Source organism: Trichosurus vulpecula, chromosome 8, assembly GCF_011100635.1.
Source record: "Trichosurus vulpecula isolate mTriVul1 chromosome 8, mTriVul1.pri, whole genome shotgun sequence".
Taxonomy (NCBI): domain Eukaryota; kingdom Metazoa; phylum Chordata; class Mammalia; order Diprotodontia; family Phalangeridae; genus Trichosurus; species Trichosurus vulpecula.
Genome location: NC_050580.1, coordinates 11,991,221 through 12,003,765, shown reverse-complemented (window position 1 = coordinate 12,003,765; position 12,545 = coordinate 11,991,221).

The following is a 12,545-nucleotide window of genomic DNA, read 5'->3' as shown; positions in this document are numbered from 1 at the left end:
CTTAAACATCTGGCCAGATGCCCCCCCACCCCCCCCACTCCAACTCACCCTACCGATGAGATTTGACCGCACAAGATTCTTTCATGGCTGCATGGTATCATCAATGAGGGTGGATCCCCACTTGCCCTGATAAGCAGGCTGAGGTTGGGTGAAGCAGGTCATTTTTTGGGCACCTTTTCTAGATTTTTCTTCTTGCAAGGAGGTGAGCAGCGTAGGCCTTAAATAAGGCTGCTCAGACACCTAGAGGGCTGCTGAACCCACTGTGGATTCAGTCCTATGGCCTGGGCCACCTATGTGCAGAGTTGTGACTACAGCTCCCAGTGTATCCACACCTGCTGCATGGTTACTTGCCTGTTGTCATAGGACTTTGAGAAAGGTAAAATGGTGAAGTGGTAGGGGTGATGTCATCCTAACCTAAGGATGTGACTTAAGCAGAACCAAGAAAACAATGTAGTCAATGACTTCAAATGACAACAAACAACCAAAGGATAGAAACTGAATCCTTTGAAATTGTAATGTACAAGTTGGCCCCAAGAAAGAAAAATGAGAAGACACCTCCCTGTACTTCTTTGCAAAGGTGGGGGACTGTGGGTGAGGAATACTGCCTTCCACAGTAATTTCAGACATTTTCCAATCTGTTGGTTAGTTTTTCTGAACTTTTTTCTTCTTCTTTATTCCTTATTATAATGAAAATCTTTCTGGGAGGAGGTTGGGGGGAAGCCAGGAGGCGACCTCATGGCAGACCCTGGTCTTGAGCAGGAGCTTGTCAGGGTGTTATCTGCCCTTGGGATTTATGGGTCTTATTTCATATTTGAACATAGATTGTTGAAGTCAGACAAGATCTTAGAGACCAGCTCTGGGATGTCGGATGAGTCACTTCTCATCTTTGGGGCCCAGTTACCTTATCTGTAAAATGAGGGTCTTGAACCAGATAATTTCCAAGGTCCTTTCCAGCTCTAAGGCCTATGATCATCTTTTTCAAATGTGGAAATTGAGGCCCAGAGAAGTCAATTGGATTGGCCCGAGAACCTGGCACATAAGAGGTAGTTAACTAATAGTTATCGACTATCTATTTGACCTAGGTGGGTGGATCTGGGACCCAGCTGTAGGCCTTATGCCCAGAGAGAGAGCTCTGGCCTAGAGCTCCTGAGACCCCAGGATCCTCCTCACTGACAGCTTTTGGCCTCCTTGCCCATAGCTTTTATCTTCCTGACTGATCTTTGGCTGCTGAGAGCTGCTTTTTCCTGCGGGTAGGAGAGTCTATTAAGTAGACTGGTTATTTGAATCCTTGGGCTCTGAATGACCCACTCCACCTGAGGCAGACCCCTCACTGAGCTAAGGACAAGAACCTGAGATTTCCTGACTCTGATTTCAGGTGTCCACTAAGCCAGGCTGGCCTTCTCTAGAGGAGTAGTCTTAAAGGCTATGAGCACCTGGTGGGGCTCCATAGGAGGACACCAGGGGGTGAGTTAGGCTGAAAGCTTCCTGTAAACACTCAGCACTCCACAGCAGACAGAAAGAGAACTGAGCTGAACCCCAGGGCAGCCAGAGAACCTGCAAGCTCAGGGCACCTTTGAAGACCAGGTGCGACTCATTTATTCTGCTGTGTGAAGAACGTGTTTGTTTGGTCTGATTCTATCAGGAACCTGGCCTGAGTCACAAAAGTGCATTTCTTAAAGCTCCTCCAGGGCCCTCCACAATCAGTCCATTGTTCTACTCAGTCCTGAAAGGAAGAAGAGGCATCCTACATGGGAGCTATTGATGGTCCATTGAGGCTGGACGTTCAGAGGAACTTCCTGACAATGAGATGTACAAGAATGAAATGAGGTCATATCCTGGCTGTGTCATCTTGGGCAAGTCAACCTCCCCAAGCCTCCGTGTCCTCATCTGTACAATGAGGGGGTCAGACTGATGGCAATGAGGTCCCATTCAGCTGGAGAGATGTCATCTTATGGTCCCCTCCCCAAGCCCTCATCTCCATTGCTCCAACTACTGGCCCCAGGCCCCAAAGACACAGCATAAGACTTTGTTCACACCATGTCCCTTCCAATCCCCACTGCTCCTTGACTCTCCAAATCTTAGGAGTCCTCTAAGACCCAGCTCAATTCCCTTCCCATCTACAAATCCTTCCTGGCCCCCTGGCCCAGCCAGAGCTCTCAGTGCCCTGACTTCAGAGTCTTGTTGTCTGTGTGGCTAACCATCTCAGAGCCTATCCATCTTGTATCCATTCCAATGGGTCTTAGATTCATCCCATTCCAAATTCATTTTTTGTCCTTTCAGTACAGAGACTTTGTCTTTCTCATCTCTGTGTGTCCAGGCACCTTAGCAAGGTCACTTGTGCAGTGCTGTGGGAGTAACAGGCCTGGATTATAGTAAGAAGACCAGGTCACATTCAAGTCTTGGCTCCATTACTTAGCGTGTGGCCTTGGGAAAGTCAGAGAAGCCAAATCCTGTACTCCTAGAGTTAGAAGGAACCTAAGAGGCCATGGAGCAGACCTCATGTCTGAAAAAGAATCCCTTCTGCTGCTGCTGTTTCTCCTTTGTTCACGAAGAGGACCATGATGAGGTGATGTCCTGATATGCAAGTGAATTGGATTTAAGTGGGGGAGGGCTGTGTGGAGTCACCAGTCTCACTTTCTCCTCCAGAGCCACCTGGGTCCGGTGGCCAGATATGGATCAGAACAACTGGAGATGGCCCAGGATGCAGTGAGGGACCTTGGCCTTTTCAAGCTAAGATCTTTAAGGCATCTTAGTTTGAGGCAGTGCCCATTCAGTGACAAAGGCTTTTTTAAAAATGAAGCAAAGAATGGCCTCTTAAAAAAAATAAAAAGCAGGGAAAGACCCTCAGGGTTTCTGGCCAAAATAGAAACAACTGTTATTTCCGTTCATTCTGAGTCAGTCAGGGCTCAAACAATGACCAAGTAAGGCTTGTGCTGCAATCTGAGTGATTTGGGGTTAAGGCTGGTCTTTAAGAGGAAAAACCAAAACACTGGAAAAGAGTTGCAGAGATTAAAATTTACATTCCCTTTGGGCAGAGCACGGGCAAGTAAGCATGTGATACCCTATGTGGAGAGAGAAGAAAGAAAAGGGAATGATGCTCCAGGCTTTGCTTGCAGATCTCCATTGAGGTTGATGAGGGGTTGGGACTGACCAAAAGACCTCTTTGAGCACAGGTGGCTAGTTCTGCTGATAAAAATGTTCACATGGCCTTCAGAGCGTGCACAGTTATGACTTCTGGTCTGCTTTGAGGGGTCACTCTCCCAACCTTTCAAAGCTCACAAAGTTTCAGCTTCATATTCTTCTGCATAAGAGCAGGAAAGACTCCACCCAACAGAGGCGAAGGAACAGTAGGGCACTCCCAGGCCACGTGGCCAGGCCAATTATCGCCTCCATGCTGATGATTCTCAGACAGACTCTCTCCTGGCCTCCAGCTGCCTGTTGAACATCTGTAACTAGATATCCAGTGGATGTCTGAAAGGAACCTCATTACCGTGTCCCCCGAGATCTCCTCTTTTTCTAATTTCCTTTCATTGTTGTTTTTAATTTATTCATTTATTTATTTGTAGTTTTCAACATTCACTTTTATAAGATTCTGAGTTCTAAAATTTTTCCTCCTTGCTCCCTGCCCCCCTCCCCAAGATGGCATGCAATCTGATATAGGCTATACGTGTATTATCATCACGCTGTGAAAGATCAGAACAAAAGGGAAAAACCATGAGAAAGAAGAAAAAACCAAGAAAATACCGTGCTTCGATCTATATTCAGACTCCATAGGTCTTATCTCTGGATGTGGAGGCATTTTCCATCATGAGTCTTCTGGAATTCTTAGATCACTGCATTGCTGAGAAGAGCTAAGTCTATCGAAGCTGGTCATCGAATAGTGCGGCTGTTACTGTGTACAGTGTTCTCCTGTTTCTGCTCCCCTCACTCAGCATCAGTTCGTATAGGTCTTTCCAGGTTTTCCTGAAGTCTGCCTGCTCATCATTTCTTATAGCACAACAGTATTCCATTACATTCATATACCACAACTTGTTCAGCCATCCCCCAACTGATGGCCATCCTCTCAATTTCCAGTTCTTTGCTATCACAAAAAGAGCTGCTATGAATATTTTTGTACATGTGGGTCCTTTCCCCTTTTTATGATCCCTTTGAGATACAGACCTACTAGTGGTATTGCTGCATCCAAAGGTATGCACAGTTTTGTAGCCCTTTGGGCATAGTTCCAAATTGTCTCCAGAATGGTTGGATCAGTTCACAACTCCGCCAACAATGTTCCAATTTTCCCACATTTTCCTTTTTGTCATGTTAGCCAAGCTGATAGGTGTAATATGGTACCTCAGTTGTTTTAATTTGCATTTCTTTAGTCAATAGTGATTTAAAGCATTTTTTGCTTATTTTTTCATTTATTTAATGTTGCAACATTTTATATTTAGGTTGTATATCTATTTGTAAACTGCTAAGTATGGTATAAGGTACTAGGCTCAACTACTTTTCTGACCAATTTATTTTCATTTTTTTCTAGTTCTTTTTTAAATATGGACCACTTTCTCCAGGGGTTTTCATGATTTGGCTTTTCACATATTAACCTATGCATTATTACTTATTGAATTCCTTAAATACTCTCTTCCATTGATGAGACTTTCTGCTTTTAAATTGGTACCAAATAATTTTGTTCATGACAATTCTATAATATATTTTGAGATCTGGTAATATGAGACCTCATTTTCCTCAATATTTACTTTTTTATTTCTACAATAGATTTATTTAAACCTATTAAATAATTCACTTATAATTGTTAGAGCATTTTTTCATGATACTATTAAGTCATAAGACTATTAAGATATTCTTAAAATGCAGTTCTAACCACATAAACCCCCCCACCCCATTAAATTCTGGTGACTCCTTGTTACCTCCAGATTAAATATATAATCCCGTTTGGCTTTTAAAGCCAGGCATAATCTGCCCCCTCCTACCTTTCCAGTTTTCTAACATCTTACTTTCTCCATGAACTCAGTGACCCAGTGACACTGCTCTCCTGGCTGTTCCTTGAACAAAACACTCTATCTTCCCACTCTGGATTTTCCATGGCCATCCCCCAAGGCTGCAACCCTCTCCCCCCTCATCTCTGCCTTCGGTTTCCCTGGCTTCCTTCAGGGCCCAGCTAACACCCCACCTTCTATAAGAAGCCTTTCCCAATCCTCCTTCATCTTAAAGCTTCCCCTGCAAGAATCTCTTCAGTTTATCCTGTGTTGATCTCGTTTGTGCAGATCTGTTTGCTTGTATCTTCCTCCATCAAAAGACTGCTTTTTGCCTTTCTTTGTATCTCCAACATTCAGCACCATACCCAGCATAGAGTAGGTGTTTAATAAATACTCGTTGTAGTTGTTGTTAACTCAGTAACCATTTATTAAATGCCTACTATGTGCCACGCACCCATAAATAATGCAGAAAATGCGAAAAAGGAATCACAGGAGTCTAAAGACAATCAAAGGCCCAAGGTCACACACTGAGTGTCTGAGGTAGGATTCACTGTGTACTCCACAGTTATATCTCCCAATAGAGTTAAGGTCCTCAAAGGCAAGCTCTGTTTTTCATTCTTCATCATCATAGTCCCAGCACCTAGTAGAGACCTTGGCACGTAGTAGGACTTCATAAATGTTTGTGGATTGATTCATTACAGGCCTGCCACTAAGCACCACAAGAATCAAGGTAAACAAAGCATCCCTGATACTCAGGAGTGCTCCTCCATCTTCTCCATGATGTCTGCAGTGGGAATACCCCAGAGAGGCTCCAGAGAAAGATGCAGCCTCACAAGTCCCAAACAAAAGTTTGCCTCTCTGTGAACCCATCACACAATGTTCCCCGACCTCACCTTCACCTTTGAAAATCCCTTATTTCCATCCAAACTGCTCAAGGATCACTGTCTACGCAGAGCCTTTCCTGGCTCCTCTCCCTCACCCAGAGAGACATGCCTTTTGCCACAGCACACCTTGTAAATGTTTGACATATATTTAAGGAAGAGGAGGAGGCTAACTAGCATTTATGTGAGTCTCTAAGGTCTGTATCTTATCTCATTGGATTCTCACTATAATCAGGTGAGGTAGGTGCTGGTACTATCCCCATTTTGCGATGGGCAGACTGAGGCGAAGAGCAGTTAAGTGATTTGCCCAGGGTCATGTAGCTAGTGAGTTGTCTCAGGCAAAACTTAAACTATGGTCTTCCTGACTCAAGTCCAGCATTCTATCAACTGCATCACCTAACTGCCTCCAGCTGCACACACACACACACCCCTACCTAATACACAAATACCATCTGTACTCTATATTCCCCATAAACTCTACATATGCTCTCTACACGGCACGTACTCTATATGCATGTGTACTCCACAGAGTATATACTGTGTATGTAAATTGTGTATATGTCCACATATATTTACATAAAATCCCCTCCAGGAACGTTACCTCTTCTCATTGTGACCCTGGCTTGGTTGGGCGGACGTGCCAACAGCTGGAGTCCTGGCCTACGTGGGTATCTCTTACCCAGACTCTCCTCGCTCGGCATAACCCTGGCACCCATTTTGGAGAGAAAAGATGAAGCCGGGGGGCTGACGTTGCCTTCCGCGCGCCCAGTGGGACTTACTCTCTGTGGCCACAGGGTGGCAGTCACCAGTAAGGAACGAGAAAGGAAAGTCTCTCCAGCTTTGTTTAAGGCTTGAAGCCATTGGGATCCAGGCCATCCAACTGGCCTTCTGTCCATGCCCTGCTGTCCAGTGTTCAGAGTGGGGCCTGAGGGCCTGGGCATGAGCTACCAAGGGCAGTCTCCTCCACACCTCCCGGCTTGTCATCCATCTCAGGATCCAGCCTGGGAAGCCTCCTTAGAGATGTAGACCCAGGTCCAAGCCCCTCCTTATACCAATGAGAAGTCTGGGAGCATGGAGCTAGAGCAAGGAGGAACCCTAAAGGTCATCCAGCCCGACCCCCTTCATTCTTCAGATGGGGAAATGGAGACCCATATCAAAGAAGGCCTTCTTCAAGGTCACACGCTGGACAAGAGCCATGGCTTTTTTTGCTGGACTACCTCAGGGTGGCTAGATAAAGAAGCGCCCTCCCCAGCAGTGCCTCTGGGTGCTTGGGACTCACAGTGTGCTGTACCTGAGCCCTGGGAGAGGCCCCCGGGACTCTCCAGGCTTCTTGATCTCTGTGGAGGCCTTCCTTCTCTGTAGGATGCCCGAAAGCTCTCAGTGCAGGCCAATCTCAGCTGGGGGCCTTAAAAGGCCAGGCCCGGGAAGGACTCCATGCTTGGATGCCCAGGACATCAGATGGAGCTCTGCTTGCCCCTGGGACAGAGAGAAGCTGTTCCTTCCTGCTCATGAACCCCTTTAACTGTCCTTCCCCCGAACCTTCCCCTCTTCAGAATGTTCCCACTATTGTAAAGGGTATCAGGATCCCTATGGTCTCCTGGGTTTGCAGCCTCGGTGTTGCATTGAGGCCTCACTCACTCTCACCCCACATATCTCTGAACAATCACTAAATCTTGTTTCTCTTTCCAAACATCCCTCAAATACACTCCCTCCTCTCTGACACAGCCCCCACCCTGGTGCAGGCCCCCCTGACCTCACACCTGGCTTATTGCAATTGCTGCTGGTGGGTCTGCCTGCCCCCAGGCTCTTTCTCCCCCAGCACATCCTTCACTCAGCTGTCAACATGAATTTCCTAAAGTGTAGATATGACCTCGTTATCTCCTTATTCAGAACCTCCAGTGGCTCCCCATTACCTCCAGGACCTGATAGGAAATTATCTGGGGCTCAGAGCCCTTCATCGCTTGGCCCCCTTCTCTGTTTCCAGTCCTGGCACATCACAGCACGGCCTCACCCGTTGAATCGTGTTCTTTTTACACAGTAGGACATGCTTCCCGTGCCTAGGATTCCTTCCTTCTTCACCTCTACATCTCATAATTCCTCACTACCTTGAAAACAGGACCAAGCTTCACCTCTAGGGAACCCTTCTCTGTCCTCTTTCTTGCTAGTGACCTCACCTCTGAAGTGACCTGCATGTGGGTTTTATACACCCATATTTATCTACACATTATCTCTCTTTTTAGAATGTGCTTTGTATCCACAGTGCCAAACACACAGTAGGTGCTTAATAAATGTTTTTTGACTGCCTGAGAGTGCCTGGCACATCCTAGGCATTTAATCAATACTTGCTGATTGACTCAGGCTATTCTCCTACCTGGGCATGGCTCTGGCTTGCTCTGCCTGAGCTTTGCCTGAAATTTGAGGGGACAAAGGAAAACCTCTAAAGAAAGAGCCTACAATCACAATAATCTCCTATTGTATGATAATCATGATAAGCACAACAATAAGGAGAAATGGAGGACGTGGGGCTCCTTGGGACACAGGGATTCCTGCCTCCAAGTCAGAGAGCCCTTGGTTCAAATCCAAGGGGCCATGCTCTAAGCCTCCCAGTTGAAGAAAGGTGCTGACCTGTATTAGTGGAGGGAATTTCCTCACCTGGGAGTGCCTGCTGGACCGAAATCATAGGTCCAGTTCCTGTCCGTTGCTCCTCATCTGCTCCTTCCTTTTAGAATGTAAGCACCCTGAGGACAGGGACTGTTTCACTTGTCTCTGAGGCATAAATTGGGGGAGCAGGCCCTAAGCAAGGTTCTGAACCTGTAGTCTGTGAACCTGTTTTTTTCATATCTTGATAACTGTATTCCGATATAATTGTTTATATGATGTGCTTAATTTTATGCACTTAATAACATGGTTATGAAAAGGGATCATCAGGCTTCACTAGACTTCCACCAAAGGGATCCAGGACACAAGAAGGGTGAGGAGCCCTCTGCCCTCCACTGCCCACCCCAGAGAACCCAGGTGCTGTCTAAGTCATCATTGGAGGGGAGAGGATCAGCGGAAGCCATGATAAGGGCAGAGATCCCAGTCTCAGGGGAGCTGGACCTGGGAGAGGGCTTCAAAGCCTTGCTAGCTCTACCCTCTCATTTGACAGATGGGAAAACTGAGGCCTGATGAGAGAAGATGACTTGCCTCAGGTCTGCGTAGTTAGCGAGCAGCTGACCCAAGCCCAGCCTCTTTCTGCTGGGCCACCTGTGTGGGTGAAGCCAACAACAAGCCTTTATGAAGCACCTACTGTGTTCGAGACTCACAGAACATGAAGCATCAATTGGTAAATTGATGGGGGTGTTTTCATAGTGGCCTGGATCCTCTTGGACCATCGGGAGGGCATCAGTTCTTGGCTAATTTCATTTCATGTCATTTTCTTGTTTCTTGGGCTGTTCTCACTTGCGCATCTTCCCCACACACTGCAGCAGCCCTGAATTCATGCCTGTTCTGGCCCTGCCGGGGGCCTCCTTCCTCTGAAGACCCTGAACTCCAGGCAATCAGTGAACCCTCCCATCGGAAGTTGGGCCACTCTCCAGGCTTTAGTAACCATGGCAACAGTGCCGGAGGCCTGGAAACACACTTGTTCTGAAAGGAACTCAATCTGGATTGATTAGCTAGAACCCTAAAATTGTGAGATCCAGAGTGAGAAGAAAGCTTAGCTGCCTGTCCAGCAGGACCCACAAGGCAAGACTGAAGTTGGCTCTCCACAGCCACTGTGGGAAAGGATCCACCATGCACACATCCTTCTGATGGCCAACCACAGCCCTCAGTCCCAGCCCCTCTCCAGTGTTTTCATCGGTACAAATGGGCTTGGATAGAATCCTCCCTCCTGGCCCTTCCAGCTCTGAAAAATGAGCCTACAATCTCCTACTCTGGCCGTTCGATCTTTTCAAAGTCCTCGGTTCAATTCTTCATAAGACCACAAGATGGAGCGCCCCTCCAGCTAGGATCTCCAGAGCATGGGCCAAATGGAACATCAACAAACCGGAAGGGCCTTCTTTCCTACATGAAGATGAAGACATGCCCAGCTTCCCCCACTGCTTACCAAGTGTTCTCCACCACAATTAGGACTGGGCTCAAAGAACTGAGACCTCCAAGGAACTGTAGAAACCACTGGGCAGAAACCCCTTGTACTAGAAATGAGTTAACTGAGTCTTAGGGGAAGGATTTGCCTTACTTACAGGAAGTAAGTAGGACATCCCACATTTGAATCCAGGCCCTGAGACTCCAAATCCAGACCTTTGCCACATGCTAATGTGAGCCACCCAGATCTTCTTCCCCACGGTCCCATTGGACATACAGACTTCCCGGTACAGTGCCCATACCACATCAGCCTACTTTTTGGATTTTTCAACTCTTGGAAGTTGATGATATACTCTAAGGAGAAAGTAACTCCTTGTTCTGAAAAGAAATCAATCCATCATAGGCTAGAATGCTCATAACTGCCACAGTTGGGGGGCTACCAACATTGAACCAGTATCTCAGAAAAAGCTCAGCCCCTCCCACCTTCAGCTCTTCAGACGGGTAATGGGCAGGCTCTTTTTTCCATGTGTCCACGATGCTTCCAGATTCCTCCAGTGTTATCCAGACCCTTCACAGGATCATAGATTTAAGTCTAGAAGGGTCCTCCAAGGTTATCTATCAAACCCTTCATTTCACAGATGAGGAAGCCGGAGCCCAGGAAGTTAAGTGGCCTGCCCAAGAACACACCAGCAAGCTGTGGATGCCACAGTCAAAATCTGAGCCGGAGCCTCTGACTCCAGACCTTGTTCCCTTTCCTTTGCACCCTTCTGGCAATCATGGGGTAAGGAACACAGAATGAATCTTGGATTTGGGAGAGACCCTCCAAGGTCATCTAGCCCAACCCTGTCATTTTCCACAGGAGGAACAGAGGCTTATCAGGTGAAGGGGTTTGCCAGAGGTCAAAAAGTCCATCAGCCAGAGTGCCAGGAGAGCTTCCGACCATCAGCTGGTGTCATCTAGGTTTCACTTAACAACCACAAGAAGGAGGAAGCCAGTCTCTTCATAGGCAGCCCATTACACTTGGGACTCCCCAGGGGGAAAGCACTACTTTCAAGCCTCAGAGTCCCCTCTCTCCAACTCCCCCCACCCCACTCTATGGCCCTTGTTCTGGCCTCGAACCCAAGGAGAACAAAGCTGAATGCCCTTCCACAGGAGGCCCTGGGTCTGCTGTCCTCCTATCTAAACATCCCCAGGAGTCTGCTTTGCCATCCCTGGTGGTTTCTGTGGTTATGTAACAGTGTTTGTTTGCCTCCTGTATGTGGAGATCTGCGTGGGCTCTCTCTTCCCCCAGCTCCAAATCCTGTGAGTCTTTAAACACAAAACCATCCCTGCTGGCAATAGGGAAGGGGAAAAAAGGCCCTGAGGCTTCTAGCTAGGGCCAGCTTGTGAGGGTGGAGAAGGGGCCGGGGCCATCTCTCTGTGCTCTGTGCCCAGCCAAAGCCTTCTCCATAGGAAGTGTTCAGGGAGTATTTATAGAATGGATGGAAAAAGGAGCATTCATTCCTTTAGCAAGCATTCCTACACGGATTGTGTGAGAGACAGCATCCTGGAGGGGTGGAGAAGGGAGGTGGGCAAGGAAAAACAGCTAAATGGTCCCTGCCCTCAAAGGGTTCACTTTCTATGGGAAAGTACACATGTAAATACATTTAAAATGCACCCAAAAGGGAGAGAGGAAGCAAGTCAGGGAGGGGTTTCAGAAAAAGACCTCCCAGGGCAGGTGGTACTTGAGTTGGGTCTTGAAGGAGGTTCAGGATTCTAAAAGTCAGAAGTGAAGAAGTGTATTCCAGGCACAGGAGACAGCTGATAGAAAGGTCATTCAGAAGGAACAGGTGGTTTGACTGGAATATAAAGTCCAAGTAACATGCAAGCCACGCTGGAGCCATATTCCTCAGGACTGGAGAAGGCCAACGAAGCAGCCTGTGTTTGATGCCAGTGAAGGTGTGATGTTGTCACAGTATAGAGACAGGAGATGGGGATCTGACCCAGGAGTGGCAGAGAGTGGTTAGAGGACCCTTGCTGAAGTAGCGTCAGGAAGAAAGCCAGCGGGTCTGGAGGTAGTAGGTTACAGACAGGTTGGGCCTCTAGAGCCAGCTAAGTGACACGATGGGCAGTGCTGGCCTTGCAGTTAGAAAGTTCTGAGTTTGAATCCTGTGCAATCCCTGTCTCTGGGAAAGTCACTTCACCTCTTTAGGCCTCAGTTTACTCATCTGTAAAAAGGGAGATGACACCTACCACCCAGGACTGATCCGACAAGATCTGGACGACTGCTCTGCAAAAGTTAGATTGACTTATGATCATGTGGATGGTGGCTGGTGGGTAGAGGGAAGAGGGGCCTAAATGAGAAGCTCTGGTGGAGACAGGGGATAGGGTCAATAGTAGATCATGCTGCATCACTGACAGTGGCTCAACCAGCCTCTTCTGCTGCTTCTCATCTGGCCTTGGGGACTCCAACTTACCAAGGGTCACTAGGTGTTCTCCTACTACATGCTCACCTCCAATGTCACAGTCATGGGAAGGCTAGTGGGCAACTGGCCCTCCTTAGTGAGGGAATCAGTCTCCTATTCCACTTTGGAGTCCATGGGTCATGCTTTTCAGCAGAGAACGTCAATAGCCAATCACG